This window comes from Chrysochloris asiatica, unplaced genomic scaffold (assembly GCF_000296735.1).
Source record: "Chrysochloris asiatica unplaced genomic scaffold, ChrAsi1.0 scaffold00023, whole genome shotgun sequence".
Classification (NCBI taxonomy): Eukaryota; Metazoa; Chordata; class Mammalia; order Afrosoricida; family Chrysochloridae; genus Chrysochloris; species Chrysochloris asiatica.
Genome location: NW_006408541.1, coordinates 606,870 through 622,233, shown reverse-complemented (window position 1 = coordinate 622,233; position 15,364 = coordinate 606,870).

Genomic DNA, 15,364 nt, shown 5'->3' with positions numbered 1-15,364 from the left:
ATTTATCTTCTAGCTCACTAGTTCTAGCTTCTATCTCTTCAATTCTATTCCTTTGCCCTTTCAATGTATTGTCCATTTCTGACATTCTGGTGCCTGCTGGTGCCAGTCTTGACCACCTGATTAAGGTAGCAGATCCCGTGTTTCAAAGTGCACTGCTTACCCTACAGCACTGCACATATTTTAGGAGGACACATTCAATCCATGTCAGGCTTCTCCTCTGGAAAGTTACTCTTTCTTGTCCCCTTTTCTAGCCTGTATTCCTTGGAGAAAGGCCACTAGACACAGCTCATATTTGGGAGGGGGAGCTCTGTTTCGTCTCTTATCGGCATCAACTCTTTGGAATTCTCTCCCATTTATCTAGTTATCCAATCATTGATTGAATCACTATGGTCTCATGGCTATCTATTGATACTTCAGATTACAGTCCACTAATACTTTATTTCCGTGCCCTGCGTGTAACCAGCTCTGGTCATTGGTCTCACAAGAAAACTTAGTGGAATGCAAGTAAGATTGAGTTTGCTGTACAGGTTACCTTACCTCTCCTCAAGGAGCCCTGGTGGTACAGTGGATTAAGCATTGGATTGCTAACTGAAAGGCTGGTGGTTCAAACCCATCAGTCACTCCTAGGGAGCAAGAAGAGGCAGCCTTCCCCTGTAAAGATCCATAGTTCTGCTCTGTCCTAGAGGGTCATCATGAGTTGGAACCAACTCAGCAGTAGTAAAGAGTTTGCTGTGGTTTTGCACATCCTCACATTCATTTGAAAACATGATCTTCACTTGCTTTGGTACTTCACTTTCTGAGTTAGATCCCACCGCGAATCACCTCAGGTGGGGTGCTTTGGTCTAGGATGCTTCCAATTCCTCTCTGTGACTCAAGGGACTTCGAGTAAGGGCTTATCAGTGTTCCTCCTAGCAGGCACACATAGACACCAAGTTAAAGCAAATACTATTAGAGCGATTGCTTAACTTAGGCTCCATTCTTCTGTTTGTATTCTAGGTTGTTCTTGTTCTGATGTGTCATTGGGTCGATTCCACCTCATAGCAACCCTACAGGACAGAGTGGAAACGTCTCGGAGGGTTTCCAAGGAAGTAAACATCACAAGAGCAGACAGCAAGTCTTTCTCCCCAGAAGGGGCTATTGGGTTCCAACCACTGACCCCTTGGTTTGCAGCTGAGCACTGAAGCATTGAGCCACCAGAGTTCCTAGATTTTTTCCTAAGGGATCTTAAAAACATACTTCGGAATGCTGTTTACCTTTCACAGGGACGCTATCATAATCTGAACAAATATAGAACAGGCACAACATAGAAATGGTGAGATATAAGTTTTATGTATTGTTCTGGGGCCAGATGATGCAGCTACATCATGAGTTTACAAAAGCACCTCTCAATTCCTCCCCAGGGATTCTTTGCACAAACAGGCCCATTTAAAAGCAGCCACTTAACATGCCAGGAAAGCTATGGTCTTCTCTTGAGTGGGCCACCCAGGAGATGACCCGAGTTTTTAAAGATGTCAGCTAGGACAGGAAGACTCAGAAGAGAACAACTTCAGAGTTGCTTTTGGTTCTTTTATAGGAATTCCCCTCCATGGGCTACCCTTTCAAGGGACCAAGTGTTGAAAACTTCAATGTACTAAGTCACTGTTTCATAGTTGAGTGGCCCTGAGCCAATAAAAAGAAAGCAAATAAGTCTAATAAAAACAGGACCCATAGAAGCTCTTCCACTCTCTGCCCCACAGAATCCCTTCTGTGAAAGGCTTAGCCAGTGGTAGCTGATGAGCTTAAGAACCACTAGCTTCTCTCTTCAGTGTCCACCTTTCTCCCCAGTAACATTTGAGCTCCATGGGACAGGGAATGTGTCTCTGTCTTGTTAACCACAGAGATGACTGTGGTGTTTTGGGTAAAATTGATTTCACCTCTGTAAGTCTCAATCTTTTCACCTATCAAACAGGACAAGAATAGTCCCCAACTCAGAAGTATTATCGTTTCTATTATTGAGATGAGGAAAACTCGATAACCACTTTTTAAATTACTGATATGTTGCCCATCCACCCATCCATCCATCTACCAACTCATATATTCATGCACCCAATCATCCATCCATCCACCCATATATCCATCTACCAATCATCCACCCAACTATCCATCCACCTACCCATGTATCCATCCACCCATCCATGTATCTATCCACCAATCATTCACCCAACTATCCATCCACCTACCTATATATCCATCCACCAATCATCCAACTATCCATCCACCCACCCATGTATCCATCCACCAATCATCCACCCAACTATCCATCCTCCTACCCATATTTCCATCCACCAATCATTCATCCAACTGTCTATCCACCTACCCATGTACCCATCCACCAATCATCCATCCACCCACCCATGTATCTATCCACCAATCATCCTTCCATCTATCCATCCACCCACCCATGTATCCATCTACCAATCATCCATCCAACTATCCATCCACCTACCCATGTATCCATCCACGCACCCATCCATTCATCTACCCAAACACACATTCATTCATCCATTAAACTATCTGTTCATCTATCCATCTACACATCCATCCAATTATCTATTCACACAAACATCCAAATACTCAAGCATCCATCCATCCATCCATCCATCCATTCATCCACCTACTCACTCACTCAGCCATCAAGAATCACTAAGATTCTGTATGAGACCTTGAGATTATAGTAACGATCACTCTAGGAAGTTAACTAATCATGGTTGAGAGAGACAATAAACAAACAAACAAACCCATAAGTATCAACCTATTGAGGAGCTCTGGTAGCGTAGTGGTTACGAATTGGGGTGTGAACCTTAAGGTCAGCGGTTCAAAACTACCAGCCGCTCCGCGGGAGAAAGATGAGGCTTTCTACTCCCGTAAAGATTTACACCCTCGGAAACCCTGTATAGGGTCGCTATGGGTCGGAACCGACTCGATGGCACTTAACAACAACAATTAAGGTTAAGGGTGGCACAGAGACAATTGAAGCCAGGGAAGGGTAGGCCCATTCTCCTGAGAGTAGGAATTAGTTGCAGGAATAGAGGGGGACAGAGGGAAAAAGTGGGTGGGACTTGTGTGTCAGATTGCTGAGTTTGGATTAAACCTGTTGGCCAGAAACTCTAGTGCAGGCCTGAGCAATCAAAATGAAATTGAAGTGTGGAAAGAAACAAACAAAAGAAAAATGCTTTTATCTCCCTCTGAAACTATGGCAGCCTTTCATAATCCTGAGGTCTCGGAGTGGTTTAGACTCGCTGGATCTAATGGAGCGTGGCAGTAACAATGGCGGCTCTTCTTTGGGAATCTTTCATCTGAAGACACCCAGATGTCGTGCCTTCTCTAAGTCTGGAGGATGAATCCACCTGGGCCTTGATGTTGACGCTTTGTCGTCAAAGGATTTGGGATTAGGATGTGTGGATGAGGCTGAGTAATTAAAAACTTATTCTCACAGGAAGATGGCAGGTCTGATAGATGGCTCATTTCCACTCTGAGAGCACCATTCATCCTGAGATTCACTCTGACCTTCAAGACTCTGGATCACTTTATCTTTCTTTCCAGAGATGGCTCAAAAGTGATTGAAGCATCACACTGACTTCAGTAACTCCTTTTCTGCTCCTCCTGGGGAGCAGGCTCCCCTCTTGGAGCAGCAGGGTATTTCTGTAAATGGGCAGGTCTCAAAACAAAGAGATGTGCCCGAGCTCCTCCCATGTACAAAAACTAACTAGCTGTGGACGTGCATGTACAAAATTACTGATTTCCCACAGAAGTTGGGATTTTTGGTCTCTCAAGGTGCTGAGTCACCTGGGCCTGCACTCTTCAGACTGTGGGCCTGAGTTGAGGCCAGGTGTACCTTCTGAGGTGTGTCCTCTTCCATCTGTTCCACCCCCTTGACCATAAGTATCTGCAGAGCTAAGAAAGATTGGTGGCCTAGAAGAGGGAGCAGGGATTCTAGAGACCCTTGTGGTCCTCATGTGGGGGCCAGAGCACAAAGGTTGGGTCTAACAGTCTGACTTTGGGTACCAGGCCAGGTGGACCACAGGGCCTGAGAGTCTCCAATCTGGTAGAATCCACTGTAGGCTCTGAGCTGGCTCTTTCTGTGCCCTTTCCTAAGAAGATGAGCCCATCATCTGCATTTCTGGCCACAGATCTATGACTGCCAGGTCTCCACCCAAGGACACAGACCCTGCTTCAGTAGCCACTGTGGCACCCCATGCCTGGCACCCCTAGGGGCCCAGTGGACACAGGGAATGAGACAAGGGCCCTTGAAGGTGGGCCACTGAACTGCAAGTCCGCTGCTGAACTGAAAATGGACATGTCCGCAGACCTCTCTCCAGCAGGAGGATGACCCACTGGGAGGCACGGTCAGAGACCCGGTGGTGAGTGGTCTTAGTCCTGGCTACCCTCGTCACCAGCATACCTGAGGAGAAGGCCGAACCACAAGGAGCCCCCTGGTCACCAGTGTTGTGTTGACCATAGGGCCGGGGTGCCCTGAGAGCGGGAGCGACGTGGACTTGGCCAGGCAGCTGCAGCTCCAGGAGAGCAGAGGGGAGTGATGCCCACAGCACCCCTGAGGGTGGGCTTTCTCTGTCTCCCTGTCTCTGTCTCTGTGTCTCTGCATCTCTTTCTGTCTTTGTTGTTCTCTCTCTGTCTCCATGTCTGTGTGTGTCTCTCTCTTACTGTCTCTATGTCTCTTACTGTGTCTGTCTCACTATCTCTGTCCACCTCTGTGTCTCTATCTCTGTCTCACTCTGTCTCCCTGGGGCTCTCTCTGCTTCTGTCTGTCTGTCTCACTCTGTCTCTCTGTGCTGTTCCTCTGTCTGTCTGTCTCCCTCTCTTCAGAGGGTCTGGCCTCTAACAGGGACAGAGAGACAAAGATGGCTCCCCCAGGAGGTGGTGTTGTCCCTGGGCCAGGCACAGAGCTGCTCTTTGACAGCTGGGGGCCCACTTCTGTGGGGGTTGTCTCCACACAATGGCACCAGATGGGACCCCAGGACACTCCTACAGGCTGTGCCCCAAATGCAGCTGGGCTGGCTGAAGCCACAGGTATACACCCCATAATGGGATGCCAGCAGACAGGCCCCACCAGGTCCCGAGAAGGAAGGAAAAAGCAGTCCCGGGGGCCCCTGTGCCCAGCATCTCCTGGCAGAAGCAGAATGGTTAGATGTCAGGAGGTTCAAATCTCAGCCCCGCCACCTGACAGCGTGTTGCCAGCTTTGGGATGCCCCTTGACCTGTCCACGTCTAACGGGATGACGGGGTGAACTGGAACCTGCCTTGAATGACTGACCGCTGGAGTCACAACAGAGGCAAAGCAGACACGGGACTGAGAAGATAGCCCATGAGGCCCAAGTGAGGGCCGTTCCCATTCTCTCATACAATGAAGGACATGGAGGCCCAGACAACTGAAGGGGGGGCCTTCCCTGTTAGAGGGATGCATGAAAACCATTACAGAACACAAAAATTCTCCAGACTCCAGATTCTAAACATTCCTCCCCACCCCCGCTCCCCCCGAGAAGTTCATCAAAACGGAGGCGCCTGGGTGGCCTTCCTTTCCCTTCCCTTCCCTTCCCCTCCAAACCCTGCTGTTGGCATGTGTGGGGTGCCATTTTGTTTCCAGGACCCTGGGCTATGGGCTGGGATCTGATGATCCAGGAGCTCAGCCAGCTAGGGAAACTTGCCCACTGTCAGCTGACTGCTGCCTTATTGAGCTGAGGCCAAGGCTAAAGTCCTGTCTGAGGGGTCCACCACCAGAGCCCCAGTCCCAATACGGTGGGTGCCCAGCACTCAGCACACAGATAAGGAAGTGATTGAGCGGGCATGTCAGGCCACTCTGCCCTTCCAGACAGGGCGTTAGCTTGTCAAAGGCAGAGCTGTGGACAGACCTCATTGAACCTCCTGACAAGTGTGGCTGAGGGGACGAAGTGTGGGACACAAGGGTAGAATGAACACGATGAATGGGCAGGAAGGCTGCATGGAGGCCTTGAGTCTCTTACAGCCTCACACATCTGGAGGCCAGGAGGGGGTATCCCTGTCCCCTTTCTGCCCACTAGACAGAGTTTGGGGGAGCATGGCCTTTGGGGTTTGGGGCCCAAGAAGGTGTGTCCTTACTCTGCTTCCAGCAGAGTCCTCTAACAAGAAGAGGCAAGGAGGCTGTATGTCGAGGAGAGTGATGGTGTCTTTATTCCCTCCCTAAAGGCTCATTAAAAAAAAAAAAAGTGTCCAAAATTAATGAACAAAATATTGAACACTCAGCCTTGGCAGCAGCAAACACACAAATGCACTTTGTCATGGTGACAGATTCAATACGCATCATTTGTAACAGGACAAACATCATTTAAATAAAGACAGCAGCTATCGGTTAAATAACTTTCTGCCATCAGTTAAATACAGTCATGCTGTTGTGGGTTCAAGTTCCAACCAGGCCTGGAGCTCTGATGTGCTGCACTCCAGTGTGTGGGGCTTGCCTAGAACCCCAGAGAGTCTGTTTAGGCAGTGGGGAGGGTTTCTGACTTCCATCCACAAACTTCAGAGCTGGTCGTAGAAGTTTTCAAATTAAAACTCTTTTATTTTTTAAATGTGAAAATAATATAGGCTTACAATAGTGCAAAACTCAACAGATTAATGATGACTGAAGGAAATACAGTCAAACGAAAAAAATTCCCCAAATCAGTCACAACAAAGTTACAATTTCTGTAATTTTTTTCATGTATACCTGGATATGTATGTCTTCTAGTTTAATAACTGCATTTGGGACATTCTTGTAAGAAGGGTCTTTAAAAATTCATGGAAAAGGACCCTGGGACCATTAAGGGCGAAGAGCGGAGTGTGGGACCCTATCCAGAGAAGCAGCGATGCCAGAGACGGAGGCAGAGACGATGACATGAAGAGATGGAGCAGCTGGGGACTCTGGACTCAAGGAGGGAGAAGGGCTGTGTGTTGACGGTCGGGAAGTGGGGGCAGGCTTGCAGGGTGTACCCTTTGATTGTTTGAATGGTTACAGAAGGAACGGAAACAAATGCTGTTGAATGATGATGCATGGAGGGGATTATAGTCATTGCACTGAAATGAAATATGATAGGATGAATGATGAATGTACAGCTGATGTTTTCCCATGTAAACTATCACTCAATTCACAATAAAAGCTTTAAAAAAAATTCATGGAAAAATGCAATAAAAAGATAATGGAATTTTCCCATGAACTTTTTTAAGCCATCTTGTACATACTGACCAAAAACCTTTTTTTTTTTTTGTATGAACACACTTGGGCATCTTTCCGTATTAGCTCCCTGTGAGAGGTGAAACCATCTGTCTTTGTCACGGTTTCAGCACCTAGTCCAGAGTCTCTGCTAATCACTGTGTCAGTGGAAAGAGCATTCTATCAAATGAAGGCCCTTAGCTTCTAATAGTTCCATGGAGGTGGATGTGGGTGGTTGCAAAACTATGATGACTGCAAGAAATCCTTCGCAGAAGGACCCCTGTACCTCAGGCCTACACTCAGGTCAACGGGAAGAGAATTCCTAGAAGTGGATTCACGAAGTCAAAGGGTCCATATATTATTCATGTTGATGGAGCTTGTCAAACTGCTGACCCGTCCAACGAGAAAACTGGTCCTTGACTCTTGCCACAGTCTCGCATTTTTCCCCGAAGTCTTCTACATTCTTTAAGTTCAACTCTGTCAGCCCTGGGAGGGAGTCTGCGGAGCTTGTCGGGTTAGATGCTGGCCTGGCTGACTAAACTCAGCTTCTTATTTGCAGGATGTTCTCTGTGCCTCTGTTCCTCATCTGGAGAATGGGGTAACCATAGCACTAACTTCAACGACTGCTTGGTTTTATATCTTTGTTGTTGTTCAAAATATACACAGCAGATCTTTCATCAATTCAACAGTTTCTACATGAACAATTCGGTGAAATAAGTGACATTCTTCGAGTTGTGCAACTGTTCTCACCCTCCCGCCCCCTTACTGAGTTCTCCCTCCTCATGGACATAAACACACTGCCTTCCCAAGCTTCCAATCTAATCTTCTGAGAGCTGCTGTTGTCTTTTTGATGCCAAATAGATAGTTCTTTTAAAAAGCTCAATTCTCAGGCAGACATTCTTTGCCTTTATTGAGCTAAAATATTGCATGGTTTTAAGAAGACTCCCAGGGATATTTTTGGTTTTAAGTTTAAAGATGATCTCAAGGCAATAGTTTCAAACACTTATCCAGTCTCTGTGGCTCCAGAAAGTCTGGATTCCATGAGAATTTGAAATTCTGTTCTGTAGTTAGATCAGGAGTCCTCTATGGAATCTGATCAAAATATTCAGTCATGGTAGCCAGGTTCCATCCAATTGTTCTCGGAGACTATTTGGTGAACATTCTCAGATTGTTTGGAGGCTTCAATGAGCAGCTGCCCCGAGTGAGTGACTCGATCTCATCTCAGTGAGGGAGGAATCAGCATGTCCTAAGTTCAGAGTGCTCTCTTGGAGAGCAGCATGGAGGGCCTGAGGGGTACTTGTTTGGGGTTGTAAGGATATAATTATGTGGTAAGGGAGAGACAGGTGGGAGCAAAGGCCCTGGAGTCAAGCATGCTTCCCCACCCCTCACCCCCACCAGCCAGCTTGCCCATGTGCAGACAGGGTGACACTCCAAAGGGTCTTGGTCAGAAAGAGGCTTGAGGATGTGACATGTCATCTTGGGACTTGAGCTTAGAGTCATGGGGGTTGTTAGATGAAGACCAGGGCATCCTGCCAGAAGCAGGTCCACCCCACCGCCTCGCCTTGCCTCTTGGAGGGGGTCCCAGTCTGGAATTACCCAGTTAGCCACAGATGAGGAGTTCCTGCAAACTGCCCAGGGTCACATAGGATGTACCACCCATAGCAGCACCCCAACACATTTGGTTTTTGCTTTAAGGTTATATATAATTCCTGATTCTTCTCCCATGGAATCAGACCTATGTACGGTTAGGATTCTGGGCATCTGGTCTCTGTCTGTCCTGCAGATCAGAAGGTGAGACTGCTGCCTAGACTCCAGGTGGAAGTCATAGTCATGCTGGGACAGAGCAGGCAGTGGCAGTTCAGGGGAAGAATCCCTACCGTCCACATTGGAGGCCTGGGTTCAATTCCTGGTCGGTGCACCTCACCCGTCAAGAGAGGATTGATTGCACAGGTTGCTAAGATGCTGAATAGGTTTCAGGAGAGCTTATAGACTAAGACAGATTGACTTCTGAAAATCAGCCAATGACAACCCTACAGATCATAGTGGTTGGGATGAGGCCGTGCTTTCTCCCCTTGTACACGGGGTCACAGAGTCACAGGGAACAGACTCGATGGCAGTGAGCTACAGGAGCCGTGCTGGGAGGATTGCAGCCCACAGACACCTGGGGTGTGGCTGAGCTGGTGCAATGGCACTGGCAGCGGTGGGGAGCAGAGAAGAGGAGGGTCAATTGTTTAACTTCCACCTAGTATAACCATCAACCCTTTGGAGGCTCTCATCAAGAAGGCCCCAAACGTTCAGCGATTTTATCATTGTCTGATAGCTCACCCACTACATCTGACCTTTGGATTCAAAGAATAATTAATGGGGCGCTTTGGACAATGCTTAAAGTGCCAAGCTTTTAATTAATATGCCAGACTGAATAGACTTAGCCGCACCGGCTCGGCCCGATCCATCCAACTGCTGAGACTCATTATGCGATTCAATTGCATTTTCCATTACCCGGTGACTTTGTGAAATGAAAGTCCAGACTGCGGACGGGCAACCAGATTCAGCATTGATTAGAGGGCATGGTTTACTGCCCAGTGGCGCGCCCCCTAGGGCCATAAATCTCACTCTGGACGTGGTTCCTCCCAAGTTACCAGGTGGGGGCCGGAATTGTGTTTGGATGAAGCGTTTCAGCCATCAACCCTCCTTCCAAACTTCCCCGGCTTTTTGTGTAATTGAATTGCCTTTCTGGTGCCAACTCCCCAGTAAGAGTAATCAGAACCCCTTCTGCTTTAAGAGCTGAAATGGATAATTCAGACATTTCCACTTTCCTATGGGCCAAAATGATACAAAGTGTCGAGCCAGACCCCAGGGTGTCCAGGACCAGGCATAGGAGCTGTGTCTGCCTTTGTGCCTGCCAATTTCAGGGTGGGACATGAGCCAGCTGGGGAGAAACAGTAGCCAGTTTATCTGGTGGTCCAGAGAAGGTAGTTTTTAGATTTTTTGCTCTTAATTCTTTCTTTTTGGGGGCGGGCGGGGAGGTGAAGAAGTATAGACAGAATGTTTGTTAGAAGCAAAGATGATATCCCAGGTACTTTAGACACGTTACCAGGAGGGACCAGTCCCTGGAGAAGGACATCATGCTTGCTAAAGTGAAGGGTCAGTGGAAAAGAAGACGGCCTTCAAGGAGTGGACTGACACATTGACAACAGCACCGGACTCAAACAGAGCAATGATTGGAGGATGGTGCAGGACGGAGGCATGCTTCATTGAGTTGTATATATGGACGTTATGAGCAGGAACTGACTCAATGGCCCCTGACAACATAACCTTTTGGTACAAATCTACACAGCCCAAGATAGATAGCATTTCAACCAATCCAGCCCAATGCAGTGGCATGAATTCAGAGATAACCAGGGAGAAAGACCCGGTGTTCTACTTCCCAAAGTCAGTCCCAGACCACTGTCCAAGAGAAAGCCCCTAGGTTGGATGTTGTTGCTGTTCAGTCCCATAGAATCCATTCAGATTCATAGCGACCCTGTCTAGGGTTTCTGAGGAGCAGCTTGTAAGTTTGAACTGCCGACCTTGTGGTGAGCAATCCAGTACTGATTCCGCAGCACCACACCAGGACCCCCTGGACTAGAAGACACTCAGAGTATACAGTGGTCACTTCTGGGGACTTGAGCATTCTAGTATTAAGTGGTGATGCCATTCTCACTGTCCTCTGAATTACTCCGCCACCCCACCATGACCTTAAACTCATGTCCCCCTGAGCTTTGCAGTCATCCTTTCAGGTTGCAAATGTCAATTTGAACTCATATAGATGATTCTTTTAAAAAGCATAATACTCAACCCAGATGCACTTTACTCATTAAGATAAGCTAGTTATTGGTTCCAAGAAGATCTCAGGGGGTCATTTTGATCTGAGGATTGTGCTAGGGAAAAGACCCCACAATTACAAATGTTCTATAGAGTCCCTTTTACTAAGCCTAAACAAGACAAGGCGTTCTGGTGTGGTACTGCAGGATATAATGCCCTGGACCACAAGGTCAGTTTGAATCGCAAGGTTGGCAGTTCAAACCCGCCAACCACTCCTCGGAAACCCTATGCAGGGTTGCTGTGAGTTGGAATAGACTTGATAGCACTTAGTAACAATAAACAGGACAAAGATGAAAACAAAGAGAAACAGCCAGACGGGATGACCATCAGCATGAACCTCGTACAGAGACAGATGGGGTCTGCTGAGCCACAAGCATGCTGAACAAAGGTGGAGGCCAATTCATCACCATCCCAGAAGCAAGGATTGGGACACATTCATATTGCAGGTTGGTCATTAAGGCCCTCGTGTGCAGGCAAGCTTTCTAGTCCCTTGTGTGAACATCTTCTGTATATCAGTTAATCTACTTTCAACCATACTCTTCTTGAGGGCAAAATGCCTTTCCCTGGGTTTGCCCGGGACTTGTCTAAGCATAGCTGTATTGTTGGAGACAGGATTCCTGCTGCACACCCCAAGCTTCCACAAACCGAGTGCTTTCTCACGTAAGTTCTCAGACGGGTTACAAGCCTCCCGGTTCTATGACTGTGGTCCTGAGTCTCTGGGGAGAAATACTCTCCCTTCCTTCCAAATAGAGACTATCTTTCATAGAAGTCAACTTTCTTCAAGCTCTATCACCCCCACAGTGGGGCCTGTGACATGCTGACGGGACTAAGCATGCAGGCAGTTTCCTCTGCACCAGTGACATGCCAGGTACCCCACGTGCCATCAGAGGTCTTCAAACATCCTTGGAGAGGGAGTGTTTGAGTATTTTTGTTTTATTGTTTACTTCCTATCATTAGACAGTTGGCTGGAATTAATTTTATTGTAATTACTTTTAGACTCATGAACAACCACTTATATGTCGGTGTGTCACTGTGACTCTGGAAGCTAGGCCACTGGTGTCTCAAATATCTATGGTGGGCAGATTTCAGCAGATCTTCCAGACGAAGAGAGACCAGGAAAAAAAGCCTGGTGATTGACTTCCAAGAAAAAGCCAATGAAAACCTAATGGATTACAATAGAAAATTGCCCATATGGAGCCTCTTGTTGGTGTTGTTAGGTGCCATTGAGTTGGTATAGATCCATAGTGACCTTACACACAGCAGAACGAAACACTGCCTGATCCTGGGCCAACCTCACTACTGTTGCCACACTTGAGTCCACTGATGCTGCCACTTGGCCAATCCATCACGTTGGGGGTCTTCCTCTTTTTCTCTGACCCTCCACCTTACCAAACATGATATCCTTCTCCTGCGACTGGTCCCTCCTGACAATATGTCCGAAGCATGAGAGACGAAGTTTGGCCATGCTGGCCTTCAAGGAGCACTCTGGCTGCACTTCTTCCACAAAGGATCTATTGGTTCTTTTGTCAGCTCATGGCACTTTCAATATTCTCCTCCAACACCATAACTCAAAAACATCAATTCTAGGGAGTGTAAATGGATAACGCACTCAGCTGCTCACCAAAAGGTTGGAGGTTGGAGTCCACCTAGAGGCACCTTGGAAGAGAGGGCTGGTGATCCACTTTCAGTAATCAACCACTGAAAATCAGTCCATGGACCTCAACAGAGTACTGATTGATACAGAACTAGAAGGCAGTCAGAATACACAGTGGCTACAACCCTGGGTTCCAGCTAAGGATCACGATGGCGGCACAGAACTGGGTAATGTTTCATCTGGCTGTCCATGGGGTCACCAGGGGCTAGAGCCAATGAGAAATAACAACAACAGATTCCCGGAAAGAGTGGCCAGGTCAGCTTAGAGAGTTCTTATAACCCCTCTCTCAACACCAGGATGTTCTTAAAGCAGCAGTTTATGGAAGAGAAAGCTGAGGCTCAAAGAGGTTAGGGGCCACTGCAAGGTTACACAGCAAGCAAGTAGCCATAGTGGGATTCCATTCTGGATCTGGGTTTTTCTGTGCTTGATAAACACTCAGCTGCATGCACATGTGGACATCTACCAACCAAAGGGTCAAGAAGAAGGAACAGATGTTTCTCATTCAACCACAGGATTCAGGAGGAGGACTGGGAGTCTCCACAAAAGGTACATGTCTGATACTCAAGAGCCAAGATAAGCCAGTGCCCCAATGATGTCCAAGCTGGGCTCAGCCATGCTAACAGCACAGAGGAGATCAGAATTATACAGGCTGAAGGGAAAACAAGAAAACTGATGCACAAAGTCCTTGGTGGATGTGGACTCCCCGAGTCTGGTTCTGTGGAACTCAGACTCTGCCTCAGACCTGCTTCCATCCCAGCCCTCTGCAGTCCAACAGCAATCAGCCAGCTGAACTGGGCTTGGGTGGACGCTTGTGTTGGCAATTGAATGGGGGCAATTAGCGACAATTCACCTTGAGAATAAATGAACCATCATCAAAGAAATGGCTTGGCTGAACACATGGCCGTTTCAACAAACATAATTCTGATTTTCGGCTCTTAATGAGAAGAGGAGTCGATGGTGCTTTCAATAAATAGATCCTTCTGGTAAAAAATTACTCCCATGTAGGAAGCCCATTGTGTTGCCAGGCATGGCATTAAGCACCCTGCTCTCTGAAGCCCCTCCAAAACCTTATGAAAAAGGCACTGCTGTGATGCTTTTAAAAAAGAAGCTTTTACATTTTGAAAACAGTGTAGATTCACAGGAAATTGCAAAAAAGGTACAGAGGAGCCCACGTACTCTCCCCCCCAGCTCCCCCCAACAACAACATCTTACATAACTGTAAGACAATAACAAAAGCAGAATACTTACACTGGCTCAATCCATGACCATACTCAGACTTCACTGTGTTATGTGTACTTCTGTGTGTGTGTGTGTGTGTGTGTGTATGTGGTTTTGTCACTGTCAGGTCATCCCATAGGTGAGGGGTCTCTGGATGGTGTAAGTGATTCCTGTGTTCAGCTGCCAATCAAAGGTCAGCAGAACTGGTGATCTGCTGCTAGAAATCCGTCATTGAAAACCGTGTGGAGTGCAGCTCTGCTCTCACACGCACGCATGGGGCTGTCCTGAGTCTGAGCTGACTCCAAGGTAACTGGTCACTGGTAAACAGACCAGGGAATCAACCGGTGGAGGAGCTATGGGACTGCTCTAGGGGACACAGCTAGGAAGTGACCGAGCAGAGATGCACTAAGGCCACACAAAGATGCGCTCCAACATAGAACCTTACCACTTACTCCTCTAGACTTCCCAACACTCCCAAACTGTGAGCATATTTAATACAGGGAGACTTGACGTGTGGATGACTTTAGCCCTTAAATGTCACACAGCTCTGTTGGTGGGCATGTCTCCTTACTAATTCATCCCTTCAAACTGCAGAGCTTTACCAAGAGTGGGGAATCAAGCAGCCCGCCTGGCCATGGTCCTTGAACTTCAGCAGGTGGGGAGTCATCAGGAAGAACGTATTTGTAGTCCAGGAACGTGGTTACAAGAAGCTCTAGTGGTGCAGTGGTTAAGCACTTGACTGCTTACTGACAGGTTGGGGGCTCAAACCTACCCAGGGTTCCATGAGAGAAAGACCTAGCTCTCTGCTCCCAAAAAGATGCCAGCTAAGAAAACCCTATATGGTAACTCTGCTGTGTTGCATGGGGCTTGGAATTCACTCAATTGTACCCAACACTAGCAACATGGCTGCAAAGTGGCTTCAGATAACCAGAGTTAGGAGAAACCCAAAATCCAAATCCACTGTCTTCAAGTCAATTCCAACCCACATTTAAGTTTCAGGGTTTCTGAGGTTGTAAAGCTGTACAGAAACAGACTGCCTTATCTTTCTCCCATGCGGCGTCTGGTGGGCACAAACTGCTGATATTTCTGTAAGCCCGGTGCTTAATCCACTGTGCCAGCAGCAAGTGAAAACCAGTCTCTGTCTCCCTGTCTTTCTCTCTCTTTCACACACATACACACAGGCTAGGACATGGTCCCCACATAGCCCCAGATCCACTGTGAACACCCAGTGACTTCTAATTAATAACAAATTGAAAAGCGAACACACACCACGGACCCGGATGTGTTGTTGGATCTGTTAACACAGAGCAGCAACAAACAATGGCGGGGGGAGCAGGGGGGAGGGCACATTTGTTTTGTGAGGGAGGAAATGGGGTTTGGAAGAGAGTGGTATTTAACCAACTCTGGGGG